The following is a 19,477-nucleotide window of genomic DNA, read 5'->3' as shown; positions in this document are numbered from 1 at the left end:
AACATTGAATATTTTATGAGATTGTTTAAATTTTCAATCAGAATTTGTGAACCCTTGGTTCAGATAGAACACTGATTCTCTTACCTAGAAGCGTACCAGAATCAGCAGATGGACTCTCACTAGTGCTTCAATTCAGCCTCAGTTAAATTAAACAACGTCTCTGAAAGTAACACACTGATAGTGATGGATTATATTATTTTTTTGTTGTTGTGTGTCAAGCCACCTTAATATTATTTTATGACATTTAGCCATTTAGGAAATAAGTGAAAGAATCAATTTCTGAGTCCCACTGAAAATCCATTGAATCATGAATTCCAGAGTGTTACCCAACACTTTCTGTTTAATCAGTCCTTGTACATGATGTGAATACAAGAATAAATGGTTGGAATTACTGAGGGCCAGTCATACTAAACCTTGCCCCAAACTTGAGAAATCATGAATGCTTTTAAAATGCTAATTTCTGAATCTTTAAGTAGACTAATATAATTATTTTACAGTACAATTTTTACAATAGAATTCTTTTTTTTTGTTTTTTTTTTTTTGTTTGTTTTGTTTTTGGTTTTTCGAGACAGGGTTTCTCTGCGTAGCTTTGCGCCTTTCCTGGAGCTCAATTGGTAGCCCAGGCTGGCCTCGTACTCACAGCGATCCACCTGGCTCTGCCTCCTGAGTGCTGGGATTAAAGGTATGTGCCACCACCGCCTGGCTACAATAGAATTCTTAATAGTTTCCCAGGTGGATATTGTAGCAAAGATTGAAAACTGCATTCTTAGTCCTTAAGTTCATTGAGGAAAGGGATGAGTATATATATATATATATATATATATATATATATATATAGAGAGAGAGAGAGAGAGAGAGAGAGAGAGAGAGTACAAACTGAAGAGTATAAACACTGGTATACAGTGTTTTTTAATTTGGCACACGATTATGACGAGAGAGAGAGAGAGAGAGAGAGAGAAGAACAAGCTGAGAAAGATAATTGGATTTGTCTGTAAGCAGTCTTTGTTGACTGCATATTCTTCAAAGATCAACCATAGTTTTATCTTAATATTCACTTAATATTTACTTTGCTTTTCAGAAAACAATGAAAGAACCATTTCAGTAAAGCTTATCTTGAGTTATGCCTACTGCACCATTCCTCATAAATAATTAACTAGAAGACAAAAACTTGTTCAGATGCTCAACTGCTCCCTAGGTTTTTTAAAAAAATACCTTGTTTATCATGACTAGTTTCGAAACAATGCAGGTCCAAACAGATCAGTTAGAAAACTAAGAAATTTCGCCGGGCGGTGGTGGCGCACGCCTTTAATCCCAGCACTAGGGAGGCAGAGCCAGGAGGATCTCTGTGAGTTCGAGGCCAGCCTGGGCTACCAAGTGAGTTCCAGGAAAGGTGCAAAGCTACACAGAGAAACCCTGTCTTGAAAAAAAAAGAAAGAAAGAAAGAAAGAAAGAAAGAAAGAAAGAAAGAAAGAAAGGAAGAAAGAAAGAAAGAAAACTAAGAAATTTCAACAGCATTCACTCCAGGAAAAGATCACACAGAGAAACCCTGTCTTGAAAAAAGAAAGAAAGAAAGAAAGAAAGAAAGAAAGAAAGAAAGAAAGAAAGAAAGAAAGAAAGAAAGGAAGAAAGAAAACTAAGAAATTTCAACAGCATTCACTCCAGGAAAAGATCAGTCATAGCGAACATTAATTATTTATGAAGACAAATGCATTACTCTTTATAAATCTGCTTTGCAGAAAGATACTTAAATTTGAAATTATTTTACACCAAAAGGAAGAAGCAAATATTTCATTATAATAAAGAAAACAAAAAGCTCAATAAAAACTATGCTTAGAAGTTACTGAATATTGCCTAATAGAAATTCAATTAATGGTAGCAATAAAATTTAATAACTTTAATTATTTTTACATCTGTATTTGTTTGTTACAATATTTTATATCAGAAACATATTAAATTAAAATAGTTTGCTCAAAACCATCCTGCCTGAGACACAGACTCCACCAGCCCTCATTGGACCAAGAGTTGACTTTGTTCTCATAGGTGATTACCTCAGCATCTAGGCTTGAGGCCCAGGGTCACAATCAGTTGCAGACCAGCAGGCAGGAGTCATACAGGCAGGTCTGACTACCACCATCCCCCACTAGACCCAGGACCTACAAACCCCAATTAACTCCCCCAAAGCCACCCATCCTCCAAGACTGAAGCTTCTCCTTAAAATACAGACTCTACCTACTCTAATTGGACCAGGAGATGAGTCTTAGTTCTCCTAGCCAATCACCCCAGCCTCTAGGGTTTAGTTCCAGGGGAGCAACCAGTACCCCCATATCCCACCCATTGCAGCCTCAGTTGGAGGCCAGCAGGCAGTACTGCTACAGGCAGGTTCAACCAACACCACTCCTCACTGGACCCTGTCACTTACAAGCCTGAATCTACACTGTAAACCAACCCATCCTCCAAGAATGCAGCTGCTCCTTGATACACAGACTCCATCAGCTCTGATTGGACCAAGAGCTCCAATTGGACCAAGAGTGGCACCCTGAAACACAGACACCATTTGTACCAATTGGAGGAAAAGATGGTTAGACACCAGTGCAAGAATACATTCAACAAAACAAAGAGCAATATGGCACCACCAGAACCTAGTGTTTCTACATCAGCAAGACCTGAACATCCCAAAATAGCATAACCAGAAAAAAACAACCTTAAAAATGACTTTAAGAACATGATAGAGGCATCTAAAGAGGAAATGAAAAAAAATGTCCTTAAAGAAATTGAGGAAAATACAAATAAAAAAATTGGAAGAAATCAACAAATCCCTTCAAGATAATGCAATTAAACAGGTGAAGGAAACAGTTCAAGACCTGAAAATTGAAATAGAAATAATGAAGAAGACACAAACCAAGGGAATGCTGGAAATAGAAAATCTGAGTAAATGGACAGGAACTACAGATGCAAGCATAACCAACAGAAGACAAGAGATGGAAGAAAGAATATCTGGCATGGAGGATACAATAGAGGAAATAGATTCATCAGTCAAAGAAAGCACTAAAGCCAAAATATCATAACACAAAACATCCAGGAAACCTGGGACACCATGAAAAAGCCAAACCTAACAATAGTAGAAGAAGGAAAAGAATACCAACTCAAAGGCACAGAAAATATATTCAACAAAAAAATTGGAGAAAATTTTCCCAACCTAAAGAAGGAAATGCCTATGAAGATAAAAGAAGGTTACAGAACACCAAATAGACTGGACCCAAAAAAGAAGTCCCCTTGCCATATAATAATCACTAAACATAGAGAATAAAGAAAAAAATATTAAGAGCTGCAAAGCAAAAAGGCCAAGTAACATATAAAGGCAGACCCGTCAGAATAACACTCAAGTTCTCAATGAAGATTCTCAAAGCCAGAAGATCCTGGACAGATGTTATATAGATACTAAGAGACCATGGATGCCAACCCACACTATTATACCCAGCAAAACTCTCAATCTCCGTATACAAAATAAACAAAATATTTCATGATACAACCAGATTTAAACGATACCTGTCCACAAATCCAGTCCTACAGAAAGAACTAGAAGGAAAAATCCAACCCAAGGAAGGTAGATACACCCATGAAAACACAGGCAATAGATAACTCCACACCAACACATCCCAAAGAAATGCACAACATCACCGCCAAAAATAACAGGAATTAACAATCACTGGTCATTAATATCCCTTAATATCAATGTACTCAATTTGCCTATAAAAAGACAAAGACTAACAGCATTGATGTTAAAAAAGAATCCATCCTTCTGCTCCATACAAGAAACACACCACAACTTAAAAGACAGACACTACCTCAGAGTAAAGGGCTGGCAAAAGTCTTTCCAGTCAAAAGGACATAAGAAGCAAACTGGTGTAGCTATCTAACAAAATAGACTTCAAACTGAAATTAATCAAAAGAGATCGAGAAGGACATTATATATTCATCACAGGAATAATCCATCAAGAGGACATCTCAGTTCTGAACATTTATGCCCCAAATACAAGGGCACCAACATACATGAAAGAAAAAAATACTGAAGCATAAATCACACACCAAACCCTACACACTAATAGTGGGAGACTTCAACTCCCCACTCTCAGCAATGGACAGGTCTGCCAAACAGAAACTTAACAGAGAAATAAGAGAACTAACAGATGTTATATCTCAAATAGACTTAATAGGCATCTACAGAACATTCTACCCAAACACAAGAGAATATGCCTTCTTCCCAGCACCCCATGGAACCTTCTCTAAAACTGACCACACACTAAGTCACAAAGAAAATCTCAACAGATTAAAAAAAAAAAACAGGAATAACCTCCTGTATTTTATTGTACCACCACATCTTAAAGCTAGAATTCAACAACAACATAAATTACAGAAAACCTAAAACCTCATAGAAACTGCACAATGCTCAAGTGAATCACCACTGGGTCAAGGAAGAAATAAAGAAATTAAAGACTTCTACAAATCAATGAAAATGAATGTACAGCATACCCAAACCTATGGAACACTATGAAAGCAGTACATAAAAGGAAAAGTTCATAGTGCTAAATGCCTACATAAAGAAGTTTAAGAAATCTAACACTACCAACTTAACACCACACCTGAAAGCTCCAGAAGAAAAAGAAGCAAACTACCCAGGAGGAGTAGACACCAAGAAATAATCAAATTGAGGGCTGAAATAGATAATATAGAAACAAAGGGAGCAATACAAAAAAAAATCAATGAAACAAAGAGTTGCTTCCTTGAGAAAATCAACAAAATAGACAAACCCTTATCCAAACTAATGAAAAGGGAGAGAAAGAATACCCAAATTAACCAACCAGAAATGAAAAGGGAGACATAACAACTGAGAATTAGGAAATTAAGAGAATCATCAGGTCATACTTTAAAAACCTGTACTCCACAAAATTGGACAATCTAAAAGAAGTGGGCAATTTTCTGGATAGGTACCATATAGCCAAATTAATCAAGACTAGATAAACCATTTAAATAGACCTATAACAACTATTGAAACAAAAAGCAGTCATTAATTTCTCCCAACCCAAAAAAGCTCAGGGCCAGATGGTTTCAGTTCAGAATTCTACCAGAATTTCAAAGAAGAACTAATACCAATACTCCTCAAATTGTTCCATACAATAGAAACAGAAGGAACATTGCCAAACTCTTTTTTTTTTTTTTTTTTTTTTGGTTTTTCGAGACAGTGTTTCTCTGTGTAGCTTTGCACCTTTCCTGGAACTCGATTTGGAGACTAGGCTGGCCTCGAACTCACAGAGATCCGCCTGCCTCTGCCTCCCAAGTGCTGGGATTAAAGGTGTGCGCCGCCGCCGCCGCCGCCACCACCACCCGGTGCCAAACTCTTTCTATGATGGAACAGTTACAATGATACTCAAACCACATAAAGATGCAACAATGAAAGAGATTTACAAACCAATCTCCCTCATAAACATTGATGCAAAAAATACTCAATAAAATACTAGCAAATCAAATCCAAGAACATATAAAAAATATCAATCATGATCAAGTAGGCTTTATCCCAGAGATGCAGGGTTGGTTCAACATATGAAAATCTGTCAATGTAATTCATCATATAAACAAACTGAAAGAAAAAGCCACATGATCATCTCATTAGATGCTGAAAAAGCCTTTGACAAAATCCAATACCCCTTTTTGATATAGGTCTTGAATACAAGATCAAGATCAAGAATACAAGAAACATACCTAAATATAATAAAGGCAATTCACACCAAGCTGACATCCAACATCAAATTAAATGGAGAGAAACTTGAAGCAAATCCACTAAAATCGGGAACAAGACAAGGATGTCCACTTTTTACATATCTATTCAATATAGTACTTGAAATTCTAGCTAGAGCAATAAGACAACAAATGGAAATCAAGGGAATACGAATTGGAAAGGAAGAAGTCAAACTCATGCTATCTGTAGATGATATGATAGTCTACATAATTGACCCTAAAAATTCTATGAGGGAACTCCTACAACTGAAAAACACCTTCAGTAATGTGGCAGGATACAAAATTAACTAAAAAAAATCAGTAGCCCTCCTGTACACAAATGAGTTGGCTGTTTGAAACCTGGGGCTTATGCAGGGATGCTTGGCTCAGTCTGGGAGGAAGGGAATGGACCTGCCTGGACTGAGTCTACCAGGTTGATCTCAGTCCTTGGGGGAGGCTTTGCCCTGGAGGAGGTGGAAATGAGGTTGGGCTAGGGGGAAGGGGAGGGGGGTGGGAGGGGGGAGAACAAGGGAATCCGTGGTTGATATGTAGAACTGAATGATATTGTAAAATAAAATAAAAGGAAAAAAACAAAACAAAAAAAATGGCCAAGAAAGAAATCAGAGAAACATCACCCTTTACAATAGCCACAAATAATATAAAAGACTTCGTGTGGTAACTCTAACAAAACAAGTTAAATATCTGTATGACAAGAACTTTAAGTCCTTGAAGAAAGAAATTGAAGAAGATATCACAAAATGGAAAGCTCTCCCATGCTCATGGACAGGCAGAACGAATATAATAAAAAGAGCAATCTTGCCAAAAGCAATCAATGGATTCAATGCAATCCCCATAAAAATACCAACACAATTCTTCACAGACATGGAAAGAACAATACTCAACTTTATATGAAAAAACAGAAAACATAGGATATCTAAAACAATCCTTTACAAAAAAGCAACTCCTTGATGAATTGCCATCCCTGTCTTCAACCTCTACTATAGAGCTATAGTAATAAAAAGAGCTTGGTATTAGGATAAAAACTGACATGTGGACCAAGGGAATCTAATTGAACATCTTGTTATTAATCCACACACCTATGAACACCTGATTTTTGACAAAAAAACAAAAGTGTACAATGGAAAAAAAGCATTTTCAACAATTGGTGCTGGCATAACTAAATTTCATCATGTAGAATATTGTAAATAGATCCATACCTATCACCATGTACAAAACTCAAATCCAAGTGGATCAAAGATCTGAACATAAACCCAGCTACACTGAACCTGATAGAGGAGAAAATAGAAAGTAGCCTACAATGCATTGGCACAGGAGACCACTTCCTAAATACAACACCAGTAACACAGACACTAAGAGCAACAACTAATGAAAATGAGAAACTTCTATAAGACAAAACAACAGCCTACAGAATGGGAAAAAATCTTTACCAACTCAAATCTGACAGAGGGCTGATCTCCAAAATAGAAATCAAGAAATTAGACATCAAAATACCAAACAATCCAATTAAAAAATGTGCTATGGATATAAACAGAAAATTCTCAACAGAAGAATCTCAGATGGCTGAAAGACATTTAAGGAATTGTTCAACATCCTTAGTCATCATGGAAATGCAAATCAAAGGACTCTGAGATACCATTTTACACCTGTCAGAATATGTAAGGTCAAAAACACTGATGACAGATTATATTGGAGAGGATGTGCAGCAAGGGGAACACTCCTCCACTGTTGGTGGTAGTGAAAACTTGTACAGCCACTTTGGAAATCAGTTTGGTGGTTTCTCAGAAAATTGGGAATCAGTCGACCTCAAGACCCAATGACACTACTCTTGGGCATATACCCAAGGAATTCTCAATCATACCACAAGAACACATGCACAACTATGTTCATAGCAGCATTATTTGTAATAGCCAGAACCTGGAAACAACCTAGATGCCCTTCAACTGAAGAATGAATAAAGAAAATGTGGTACATATACACAATGGAGTACTACTCAGCTGTTAAAAACAATGACATCATGAAATCTGCGGGCCAATGGATGGAACTAGAAAATATCATCCTGAGTGAGGTAAGCCAGACTCAGAAAGATAAACATGGTATGTACTCACTCATAAGTGTATACTAGACATAAAGCAAAGAATAATCAGACTACAACCCGCAGCTCCAGAGAAGCTAGGAAACAAGGAGGACCCTAAGAGGGATGTATGGATCATCTTGTGAAGGGGAAACATGATATCCTGATGAGTAAAATGGGGATGAGTTTGGGCAATAGAGGATATGGGATAGGGGATGAGAACATGAGGGAACTTGGTGGCCCAGCTGTGGGAGGGACTGAGTGGGAAAGTAATGAAAGAGATATCTTGATAGAAGGAGACATTATGGGGTAAGGGAGAAACCTGGTGCTAGGGAAATTCTCAGGAGTCCACAAGGATGACCCCAGATTAGACTACTAGCAACAGTGAGGGTGCCTGAACTGGTTGCGTACCCTGGTAATCAGATTGGTGAATACCTTAATTATCATCATAAAGCCTTCATCCAGTAACTGATGGAAGCAGATGCTGAGATCCACAGCCATGCACCAGGCTGAGCTCTGGGAGTCCAATTGAAGAGAGGGAAGAGGGCTTACATGAGTGTGTGTGTGTGTGTGTGTGTGTGTGTGTGTGTGTGTGTGTGTAGATCATGATGGGGAAATCTACAGAGACAACTGAATAAAGGTCAAAGGAACTCATGAACTTGAGACTGACAGCTGTGAAACCTGCATGGGATCAGTCTACATCTTCTACATATCTGAGACATTTGTGTAGCTGGGTCTTTGTGAGGAGTCCTTGGCAGTGTGATCAGGATCTATCCCTGGTGCATGAACTGGATTTCTGGATCCCATTACCTGTGGTTGGACACCTTGCTCACCCCTGATAAAGCAGAGTGGGGCTTGGTCCTGCCTCAGCGAATGTACCAGGCTTAGCTGTCACCCCATGGAAGAACTTCCCCTGTTTGAGGAGTGGATGAGGGGATGAAGGGGGAGGGAAGGTAGGGTGGAACAGGAGAAGAGATGAGAGGGGCATCTGTGGTTGGTATGTAAAGTGAATAAAAAGATTTAAAAAGAATGGTCTGCTCAAGGACTAACTTGCTAAATTATAATATCAGAATACTGTTTATCTTCAAATGAATACAGTGAAAATGAACATACAGAATGTATTCCCATGTAATATTATTTCAGTTTTATACAATAAATAGTAGTCAAATTTTAATCAGCAGTATATCATAGTGCTAACCAATTAGAAATTTTGTTTTCCTGCTTTAGTTTAATTTTTTTAAAAATTTATTTACATTTTGTTTTGGCTTGCTACAGATCTCTCAAGAATCCAGATGTCACTCATTGTCATTGAAGAGAATACGTTCTGCTTGAGAAAATGAATATACTTGGCTTCCAAACTTGTAGTCCTTAGTAAATATGGAAGTAACTGGGGACATCATCATAAAGCAAATTAGATAAAATAGCAGCTGATTTGGGTTTATTTAATGATGAGTTTTTGTTATACTTTTAACAACAAGGAATTAAAGCACAAACATTACTAGAATGAACACTGGATATTGAGAGTTGAAATAATTGAAATGTGCTTTAATAAAATAGGTTAATGTGCTTGGGCATAAAAGTAAGAAACGGTAAGACCTGGGCAGGTGTATAACCACAATTCAACATAATTAAAATTTTTACTTGGATTTTGAAGGGCTAGGTACTGTTCAATATTTGTAAAGGGATTTAAAGTTAAATTTTCAGTCAAAGCCACATTGTTAAGACTAAAAATGGCAAGATAAAGATGCTGTCCATTTTCTCCAAGGGCTGAAAAATCACTCAAGGTCCTTGCAGAGCTATTTATGCTATAGTGCCTGAACTTCAAGAAGAAAAAAGTGGCTGATAAAACATCCCACACTGACTACAGTAATTAAGGAAACAAATGATAGCATTCATAAAGAAAGCATTCTGTCTTTGGGAAAGATGTGTCAATATTTCCCTATAATTATTCACATTTGTTTTTAAGCTTAAGTATTTTTAAGGGTATGATAAAAATATGAAATATTTTCTCTTTTTGTTACCTGTTCTTATATGTACTCCTTTTTGTTACCACACACTTTATTCTTAACTGTGCAATACTCATTATCATGTATAAAACTCATGAATATTGAACAGAGTAGTAAGCTGAAAATTCTACATACACTTAGTTGTTCACATCTGAGCCCTTGGAATATGTATATATTATAACACAATAGGTAAATAAAGATGAAATTGAATTAATGTTGCTCACCAGTGTTTTTTGCTGTATTGGATTATTATGTTGTATCAAGTAAATTCATGAGGGTCAATAAATGCAGAAATGAAAAAGAAAGAAAATATTGAGACAAATATATGAGTGAAAAATATTTTCAAAGGGGAAATATAAGGTAGCTTTATGACACTAGATTCAGAAAATGTGAGCTTAAGAACTATGTTCATAGTGGCTTTATTCATAATAGGAAAAATCTGGAAACCACCTAGATATCCCTCAACCAAAAAATGAATAAAGAAGGTATGGTAATATTACACAATGGAGTATTACTCAGCTGTTTCAAAATAAAAAAAAATTAAATTTGCAGGCAAACAGATGGAACTAGAAAAAAATATCCTGAGTTAAGTAGCCTAGGCAAACATTATATAATATATAATATATAATACACATGTCATACACACACACACACACACACACACACACACACACATATATATATATATATATATATATATATATATATATATATATATATATATTTGTTAAGTAAATGTTAATCATGCTACAACCCACATACCCAGAGAGGTTAAATAACAAGGGGAGCTCAATGATTGTTCACATGATCCTCTCTGGAAAGGGGGAATGGGGGAATAGAATAGATTTTGTGACTGGACTGGGGAAGTATGGGCATAGGAACAGTAGGAATCAGGTGGAGGTGGAGAGTACTGGGAGAGACAACTGGAATTGGCGGGGGGCATTTAGAGAGCAATGTGGAAACAGTGCAATGAAAATTCCCTGGAATCCTCAAGAGTGACCCTAGCGAAGACTTCTAGTAATGAGGGATGTGGAACCAGAACCAGCCACTTTCAATAAACCAGGAAAGTCTTCCAACAGTGGGACTTGGACACCAACCCAGCCAAAAATTTTTGACCTACAATCTCTACTGTCTCCAAGATGTGCTGGTTTCATGGAGGTCAAGAAATTTTGGTAGTGGCCAACCAATGAGTGTCCCAAATTAAGGCCAATGACAAGAGAAGGAGCACATGCCTGACACTATCTGAATTGTCAGGAACCAGAGAATGGATAGGCCAGAGACCTAGGGTAGAACATGACTAGGAAAAAAATCAATGAAATGATTTCTAATGACATTCTGCTATACTCATAGATCAGTGCCTAGCTCAATTGTCATCAGAGTAGCATCATCCAGCAACTGATGAAAGCAGATACAGAGAACAACAGCCAAGCACTAGGAGGAGCCAGGGAAACCTCTTAGAATGGAGTATTTCTGTAGCCAGAGGGTTTGAGGACATCATGAGAACACAGTCCATAGAATTAACTAAGCACGGCTCATAGGAATTTACAAAGACTGAAGTAACAAACACAGACCTTGTTATAGGTTGGAACTAGGTTCTCTGTATATACATTATAGTTGTGTACCTGGGTGTTCTTGTGGGACTCCTAAAAATGGGAGTGTCCTTGACTCTTTTACCTGCTCTTGGGACCCTTTTCCTCCTATTGAGTTTCCTTGTACATCTTGATATGAGGGTTTGTGCCTAGTCTTATTGTAACTTGTTATGCGATGTTTGGTTGATATCTCTGTGAGACCTGCTCTTTTTTGAAGGGAAGCAGAGTAGGAGTGGATCTGGGAGAGAAGTGAGAGGGCAGGGAAGAATAAAGGGAGGGGAAATTGCAGTAGGGATGCAATGTGTGTATTGGTGAAATTATTAAGGCCACTCCACATAGTTAAAAGGGAGGTTTATTTAGTGGGACAACTTACAAATGCAGGGACAGATAACAGGGTCTGGGAAAGGTGTATCACAGTCAGGCAGTGTTCTCTGGAGAACTCTGCTCAGTCTACCTCCAGTGTCCAGGGTCCAGGAACCAAGAGAGCCCCTGCATCTGGAACTTGGGTCTTCAGCATCCTCTCTCAGCCCCACCTTATAGGCGTGACCATTACAACATTGGGAGTTAGAACTTCCAGGTCAAAGCTGGAATGGCTACCCACTATATCTCCCCTTTTTGTCTAAATAGGAAGGTTCTACTCTAATACAAGACTATATACAAAGGAATGGTTATCAAATATTGTCCAGGAGTAATGAGGGATAATGAGAGATAATGACCTAGATAAGATGAAACTACAACCAATGTGAACAATATCAAGCAAGAAACACATATTAAAATTCAGGGAAGTCTAGAGTATGGGTAAATGGAATGTTACAAAGATCATTCCAAAAGGTGTCCTATCCTAAAGAACCTGAATCTAATACTTAATATGTTTTATCTTATATATACATATAGTTGTAACTATAACTGCTAGTCTTTAATCCCATAAAAGATCTGAGAAGGAATACAATGATACCCGAGAAATGGAAGATGGATGCAAACAACTTTCGGGAATCTTGTAAGAGTAGACCAAGACAGCTGGCAGCCTGTACAGTCACCTAATGTTTCTCAGCATTGTTGGTGCATTCAAATTGTCTATAGGCTTAGAGTATCTGACAGACCATTTTCAGAAGCAGGAATTCTGGGAGACCATCTTACCCTCTCTTGGCAGAGTTTAGATGTCATTTTTCTTTGTGTCCCGCTTGTCCAGAAGGACAGCACTCGTATTGTCAGCAGTTAAGGCAAGGGCAGTTCTTTGCCCAATAGGCCATTTTGTGCCAAGAAGACAGTCTTCCAAATGGAAATGTCTTAGAAGCCCAACATTCTCTCGGGATCAAATTGGTGCTGCCAGGAGCAATTGTGTCTCCTGTCAAAAGAATTCTAAGTTATTTAAATGCCATATTCTCTAGGTTTATGAAGTGTTTGAAGATTATCTATCCATCTGACCTATGTATCTGTAAGTCTAGATAACTAATATAACTATAGAGATGACAAGCATAGGTGACTATAAATCTATAAGTCTTCTCTACTGAAATAACATAAGGACTAAGGCTTCATGTAAAAAAGGTAAACAGTCTATAAGCAAATGTATGGAAAAGGACAATGACTTCAAAATTGTGACAATACACAACATATTTATAGCAGATGTAGGAATGTATAGTGCAATATGCAAAATGACAATAATCTTAAATATGTACTGGCCATCTCCTATAACCAGGCAAGACTTCAAGTGGAGGGAGTTAGAAACCAATCAAGCCACATAAACTTTGACCTATAGTCTGTCCTGCATGTAGTACATGCTGGGTTAAGGGTAGCCTAGAGTTTGAGTGAGTGGCCAACCAATGGCTGGTCCAACATGAGACCCATTTCATGAGAGTTTGCCCACACCAGACACACCCTGGGACACCAGACCCCACAGGTTGGATGACTGTGAGACACAGTATAACACCAAAGAGGACTAGAGGAATAAATGTCAATGTAATGATGCCCAATGATACTCTACTATACTTATAGGTTGGTGCCTAGCTCAATTGTCATCAGAGAGGCTTCATCCAGCAACCGATGGAAACAGATGCAGACTCATAGCCAAACAAAAGGCAGAGCTTGAGGAGTACTGCAGAAGAAGGGAAGAAAATATTGTAGGAGCCAGATGGGTCAAAGATACCACAAGAGACTGAACGGACAACAAGGGAGCCTGCATGGAACTTATGTAGACACTCTGCATATAAGTTATGGTTGTATAGCTTGGTTTCTTGTGTGACTTCTAGCAATGGTAACAGGGGCTGTGTCTGACTCTTTTACTGGCTATTGCAACCCTACTCCTCATACTGGGTCACCTTGCCCAGCCTTAATACCTGGGGAGGTGCTTAGTCTTACTGAAATTTAATATGCCTTGTTTTGTTGATATCCATAGGAGAGCTGCCCTTTCCTGAACATGAATGGGGGATGAGTGTATTGGGGAGTGGGAACAAAGGGAAGATGATGGGGACAAACTGGGAGGAAAAGAGGTAAGGGAAACTGTACCCAGATGTAAAATGAATAAAATAATGAAAAAAGAATCAAGAAAAATAAAAACAAATAAATTATTGGTACTCAGTGCATATAGATAGTGGTATTTTAATATGGTAGCCCAAGCATACTACTATACTAGAATAATATGAGGAAAATCAATTTATTTATTTACATGAATGCACCTTTTCTAGGTGAAATTCTGTTCATGATGAAACTTTCAACCAAGTGAGAATACAAAAGAATCAACAATCTATGAAAACAAATAATAAAGTTATGTCATTATAGAAAATGGATGCAATGAAGATAGTCATATCAAGACAGAGATAACATTTCATGTTTTCTTTAATTTATGGTTGCTAGATTATGCCTATATTATGCTATATATATGCCTATATATATGCATATATATATATATGAAAGTGAAAGTAAAATTGTCTAGGGCAGCAAAGAGGATTAGTAGGTAGTTAAGCACATTAGGTTCTTATGTGAACATTTATTTAATGATGCAAAGATGTGTTGCATTCTTTTATGTTGCATGTTTAGCTCTGTGAAACTGTCTTACTGTGCCTGTCTAAAATACCTGATGTTCTAATAGAGTTGAATAGTCAATAGTGAGGCAAGAGATAGGATAAGTAGCAGGCAGAGAGAATAAATAAGAGAAATCTTGTAGGAGAAGAAGAAAAAGTGAGAAAACAAGGAGATGAGGATGCTAGTGACCAGCTGCCCAGCCACCCAGCCAGTCACAGAGTAAGAGTAAAAATAAGATATACAGAAGTAAGAAGAGGAAAAATCCCAGAGGCAAAAGGTAGATGGGTTAATTTAAAGTTAAGGAAAGTTGGCTAGAAAAAAGCCAAGCTAAGGCCAGACATTTTAAATTAAGAATAAGCCCCTGAATGTGATGTATTTGGTAGCTCTCTTGCTGAAGATGACAACAGCAGCAGTGAATGTTTTTAGCTCTGACCTCTTGGGCTTTCATCTCTGGAAAAACAAAAGAAAAAGAAAAAGACAATTACTAGTTTTAAATACCTTACATTGGATTGGATTTTTTAATATTGTATACAAATTATATATATTGAGATTGAGATTGTTAGAAAATATCATACATACATTTTTAATCTTGTTCAAGATATTGTACTTATACCGTTCATTTAACAATGTAATTCAATTGCTGATCCTTGAATGTTATTATTACCAACTATTAGGATAAAAAGAAATGAAAGTTAGTAGACATTACAATAGAACTTGTGGTCATATTAGGTATGTTTTCAAGATTGAACAGATATATTTTAGATAGACAGGTCATTTTCAAACCCTTCAGAGATCTACAGAATATGGCATTTAAAATGTTTTAATAACTTACAAAATTTTTCTTTTTGTTATGACTATGAGACATGTCGGCTCCTGGCAGTACCAATCTACTTCATGAGTAAAACTTGTATTATGAATAGGGACTATAGAAGCAATTCACTACACAAACCACTGAAAAGTACCTCTAGCAAATAGGAAATGCCCTTTTGTGTTATGAAATAGCCCTTGAGCAACCCACAACTATAGTACTTTATTTTTCAATGCAGCCTAATTTGACATTATAACAGAGCATTCATACATTAAAAATTTTCTCTCAGGGCATGGCTGTTTTAACATTTCTAAATGTATAACTGTTAAAAATATGCTAAGAAAGGATGAACATTTTTATCTCAGAAAAAAGAAAATTTATTCAGGTGATAAGAGAAAAAATAATTTTTCTATTGTCTTATATTACTCTTAATTTTTTATAAAAAATTACTTCTACAAAATGGGCCACTGACATACATTTTAAGATTTGGTATACTATATACTTCTGTGAAATCAGAATATGGTCATGGTATAAGAAATTTCTGATAAGGCTGAGCATTCATAACTAGTAATAAGTCTCCATGTCATAATTTGGAAGCTTGTTGGTGGCCCACAAGAAAGCCTATTACATGTACCAACATTCAAAAAATTATCTAACATTATTAAAATGTATGTTGAAATTTCAAAAAAAAAAAAAAGAAGTTTCATTTGAGAGAAATTTCTCTTGGGCCATTTAATTCAATCTCTACCCACAGAACCTGTAGTGGGTAGCCATTCCAGCTTGGATCTGGAAGTTCCAACCCCCATTGAGACTCTGGCAACTATCACACCTACGAAGCGGGGCGAGGGGAGGCGCCTGGAGACCTGAGAGCTGGATGGGCCAGCACTCTCCCTGTTTGCGCTCGGTGCTGGGACGCTGAACGGTGAAGGTGGATTGTGCAGAGCTCCGGAGAACACCGCTGGATTGCAATACACCTTCCCCAGACCCTGCGACCTACCTTTCACTTAATTTGTGAGTTATGCCATTAAATAAATATCCTTTTAACTACGTGGAGTGGCCAAAATAATTTCTCCAATATCTGGCGCCCAACGTGGGGCTCGAACCCACGACCCTGGGATTAAGAGTCCCATGCTCTACCGACTGAGCTAGCCGGGCACCAGATATTGGAGAAATTATTTTGGCCACTCCACGTAGTCAACTATAAATGTGTTTTCTGACAGCATTAAATTGTTGTGGTTCCTAGAATTTCATAAATAAGAGTTCTTATACCATGATTTCTTTGTCATTGGCTGACTTCTGTTGTTCAATACATTTCTCACGTTCATCAGTATAGTTATGTGGATAAAGGATTTCTTCAATTGCTCTCCCAGTTCCTTCATTTTTGTGTGTGCTTAATTTTACAAAGATAACTGAATTTTTTATTTTTCTTGTAATGGACATGCAGCTTCCCCTGAATAAATCTATTTTGACACATATTTTCAACTTTTATTAGTTTTCTTTCTTTCTTTTTTCTTTCTTTTTTTTTTTTTTGGTTTTTTGAGACAGGGTTTCTCTCTGTAGCTTTGTGCCTTTCCTGGATCTTGCTTTGTAGACCAGGCTGGCCTCGAACTCACAGAGATCTGCCTGGCTCTTCTCCTGAGTGCTGGGATTAAAGGTATGTGCCACCACCACCTGGCAACTTTTATTAATTTTTTTAAAGTTCCAAACTGATTTCAGATGTTATTACCTAGCTTAAACTTGTATGGACATACATTAGTGTCCCAGTAGTTTGTAAGTATTTATGACTTGAAATCTTATTTTTTTTTATTATTCCAGTGCCTATATCACAGAGAAACAATAAGACTTTTTATTGGAAAGTTTAATACTTTAATCATGTCTGTTTATCTTTTTGTACAAATTCTGTTTAAGTCATTGCCAAGACTTTAGACTGTTTTCCTAATTACTTTGTAATTATTACTCTTCCACTGTTAAAAATATCTTAATTGGCATTTAAAACTACAATTAGGTGTGTATGATAGTACTGCATCATAGTGTTTTGATACAATATATTAGCATAAGTATTAAATTAGATTAAATAAATCCATCATCTCATTCAACATTTAAATGTTGTGAAAGATTCATTTTATATTCTGGATACATTTCCTTTAATGTGTACATATCCCTTCTGAGACCTATATTTAGGTTTGATAGCAATTATTATTTACAGATTTAAGAAAATTTTGATGGGGTCATTGTTTTTAACAGCTAAGTAATACTCCATTGTGTAAATGTACCAGATTTTCATCATTCATTTTCAGTTGAGGGACATCTAGGTTATTTTCATGTTCTGGCATGATGGAGCATCCTTTGGACATATGGCCAGAAGTGGTATAGCTGTGTCTTGAGGTACATAAATTTGCAATTTTCTGAGAAATTGCCTTATTGATTTTCTTATTGGCTATACAAGTTTGCACTTTCACCATCAGTGGAAGAGTCCTCCCTTTGCTCTACATCCTTGCCAACATGTGTTGTCATGTGTGTTATTATTCTAAGCCATTCTGACAGGGGTAGGATGAAATCTCAGGGTTGTTTTGATTTGCATTTCCCTGGTGGCTAAGGATGTTGAACATTTCTTAAAGTGTTTCTCAGCTATTTGGGTTTCCTCTATTGAGAATTCTCTATTTAGATCTGTACCTCATTTTTAATGGATTTTTTTTAATATATCTAGTTGTTTGTCTAACAGTAGAATAGCTGGACCTTGTGGTAGGGTGTTGCTGACTTTTGTCAGTATGCTTAGGACCCTTTTCCTCCCACTTGTTGTCACATCCAACCATGATATCAGCAGCTGTGCCCAGTATTATTGTATCTTTCTAGGACATGTTTGTTGGTTATTCCTGGGAGTCCTGCTCTTTTTTTTTTTAAAGGGAAATATCAGAGGACTAGATCTGTGGGAGAGAAGAGGTGGAGGGAAGGGCTAGGAATAGTATATGGAGGGGGAACTTTGGTCAGGATGTAATATATGAGAGAATAAATAAAAAAGAAAAAGAAAATTTTACTTAACCAAATTCCTAAATAACTTATCCTGTTTTTATCTTAAAATTGAAAATAGCTTTGCTGTTCTCAAATATATAATTCATGTGGTAATTAATGGTATCTATTGATCCTTAGTGTTTTCTGATGATCCTTATAGTAAATAAGGTAGTGTAAATGAATGTTTCCAGTACCTATCACCTGTCCCAAATAACCAGAAGCCAATTTCCAAATAATTGATTCAGAGATTTAATATGAATTACAAATGCCCAGCCAATAGCTCAGGCTTGTTACTAACTAGCTCTTACATATTAAGTTAACTCCTATTCCTTATTTATGCTCTGCCACATAGCAATTCATTTATTAGCATGGCATGTTCACTTCCTAATCCCTGTGCATCTGGCTGAACACTCCTGACTCCACCCTTCTCCTTCCCATCATCCTTAGTTTGGTTGCCCTGCCTATACTTCCTGCCTGGCTACTGGTCAATCAACATTTTATTAAACCTAGTTGAGTAACAAATCTTTACAGCATACAAGAGGGTTATCCCATAGGAAGGTAGGTTTCATTAATTTTTTTTACCAAAAGATTACTTAAAATATGATAACTGAGTTTTTGAAAATTTCATGGACATCTATAATGATTTCCATTTATTTACATTGGAATTGATAGAGGACTGTTGTGCAGACAATGATCAATATTGATTTTGATAAGCTTGTCATTTGTAAGTAAAATGAATTTATATATTAATGTTAGTGGATGGAGTATTTCTTAAATTTTAATTAATGCAAATTGCTTTATTTTTTGTTGTACAGCACTCCTGTATGTCTAATGATATTCAATCTCCTTGTCATATCAATTACACAGCAAAAGTTAAAGTTTACTTTTTTTAAAATATGGACTTTTATGTCTATTTTATTTATTTAAAAAATATTAAATTATTTCTATTTAAGAGTGTGTGTGTGTGTGTGTGTGTGTGTGTGTGTGTGTGTGTGTACATTGTGCTACATATATGCAGGAACCCACATAGGCCAGAAGAGGGCATCTGATGCTCTGTAGTCAGAGTAATAAGCTGCCTGATGTAAGTGCTGAGAACCAAAAACAATTTCTGTGAGGAGCAACAAATACTCCTAACCACAGAGCCATCTCTCTAGCATCTATTTTTTTTCATTTTTAGTGATAT

General features: G+C 36.7%; 1 non-coding gene across 1 annotated transcript; it reads right to left on the bottom strand.

Moving 5' to 3' along the window:
- Nucleotides 1–16,367: 16,367 nt before the first annotated feature.
- On the bottom strand, nt 16,368–16,440 carry Trnak-cuu (transfer RNA lysine (anticodon CUU)). The gene has a single exon. It is a non-coding gene; the product is annotated as a tRNA-Lys (tRNA).
- Between the last annotated feature and the right edge of the window lie 3,037 nt (nt 16,441–19,477).

The sequence above is a fragment of the Peromyscus maniculatus genome, chromosome X, assembly GCF_049852395.1.
Source record: "Peromyscus maniculatus bairdii isolate BWxNUB_F1_BW_parent chromosome X, HU_Pman_BW_mat_3.1, whole genome shotgun sequence".
Lineage (NCBI taxonomy): Eukaryota > Metazoa > Chordata > Mammalia > Rodentia > Cricetidae > Peromyscus > Peromyscus maniculatus.
Note: the sequence above shows the minus strand (reverse complement) of the source record. Positions and strands in the feature narration are given on the sequence as shown.